The sequence below is a fragment of the Haplochromis burtoni genome, unplaced genomic scaffold (assembly GCF_018398535.1).
Source record: "Haplochromis burtoni strain Fernald_Lab_line unplaced genomic scaffold, NCSU_Asbu1 Contig_1334, whole genome shotgun sequence".
Classification (NCBI taxonomy): Eukaryota; Metazoa; Chordata; class Actinopteri; order Cichliformes; family Cichlidae; genus Haplochromis; species Haplochromis burtoni.
The window spans coordinates 26,772-28,458 of record NW_024583695.1 but is presented as its reverse complement, the minus strand read 5'-3'; positions in this window follow the sequence as shown (position 1 = coordinate 28,458).

Genomic DNA, 1,687 nt, shown 5'->3' with positions numbered 1-1,687 from the left:
GTGATTAATCCTTTTGTTTTTTGTCTTTAACTTTATCAATAAAACAGCTGCAGCTTTCACTACAGCACATGTGGTACTTTAACTTTTGTACTGTTTTCATCAGTTCATTTTGCAGTTAACATGCGAACATGTTGGATGATCTGTCTGCTGTCACTGGGTGGTGCTGAGGTCTGAATCTGAGGGCAGCCCCTGTAGTCACAAAGAGAACAGAACCATAACAAACTCAAATATAAATTTTATCCCTCAAATCTGAAATAAAGCTGATCCTTCTCTGTCCCACACTCAGGATCTGAAGCTCTTCTCTTACATTTTTTTCAGTTCTACAGTTTAATCCATAGTTACTGATTAATGAGGAGTTACTGAAGTACAACCTTAAAAAATTGTGTTATTGTCTTTACACATGTGGAGACTGAAAACATACTGTTGTTTGCACATATTTGATAATCAGCTCTGTACAGGAGCTGAAGCAGAGTGCAGCCTGTTGCTTTTACAGTATAATACTTGTATTGTACTTGTATATATCTCTTGATTTCTTTAGTCGGTGTAAATGCACGGGTTAGCTAAATGAACTTTACAAAACAAGTTTCCCCACAGTTTCCCAACAGCCGAGCGCTCATCTTAGCTAGCTAGGTCTCAGAACCGAGCTAAGGACGGTAGTTACGGATTAGCTTACAAATATGTTTAACTTACCGAAAAAGTGCAGCAGGGCCTCGGGTCCTTCTGTTGGGTAGTCCAGTTTACTGAAGAACACCTCAGGCTATCAGGTTAAAACAGTCGGTTTTGTTTTCATAACGCACACGCTGGCCCCCCTCTCAGAGCCTACGCTCTATCTGCTATTTACGAACAGAGATACGCAAGTTTCTCTGTGACTGCAGCTGCCAGTCAAAGCTGTTATGATGACGTTACACCCCAATTTAACATCACTGCGGTAGTAATTAGAATCAGACTTATGGGAGAGGAGACCCCTTGGACATCAATCAGCCTGATGAGAACTATTGAAAACAAAAGAAAGAAAAATGTATCTGAGGAGAATTTATTTAGTTTAGTCTGACCCCAGTCCCATCCGCTAACATGGAGGAGGCGGGGTTTATGTCCTATACTGCAGCCAGACACCGGGGGGCGATTAGCCACTAGGTAACAAAAGCTCAACACTGTCTCTAGCATTCTGGAGCACTTCGGTTGTGTTTTGGAGATTTCACATTCTTCGGATTTTGTACATGCTTTGTCTCTAGCTGCCACCGTAAATATATTTTTATTTATTCACTCCACATAAAATATAATAAATAAATTATAAAATACAAAAAACAACTATTTAAATTAAAATTTTAAATATTCAAATTTTCAGCTTTTTCCTTTTAAACTAATTTAAAGTGAAAGAACACAAAACACTGCCAACCACAACACAATAAAATACAAATTAAAATATGTAAAAGAAAAAGAAGATGCACATTCTCTCTTATATAGGCCTGAGATGATTTTTTGAGAGTGTTTTCCTACTTGGAATTGCATACATAGGATTCACTGCAGGAATAAACTTTCTGAATCCTTTATCATCCACAGATACAACTAGCTGTGGATGATTACTATACCTTTCTAATGTGATTATGTTGTCTCTTGTTGTCAAAGGAGCTTGCAAAGAAAAGCGTCTGGACTTCTTTAAGTTACTTGAAGACGTTTCACCTCTCAT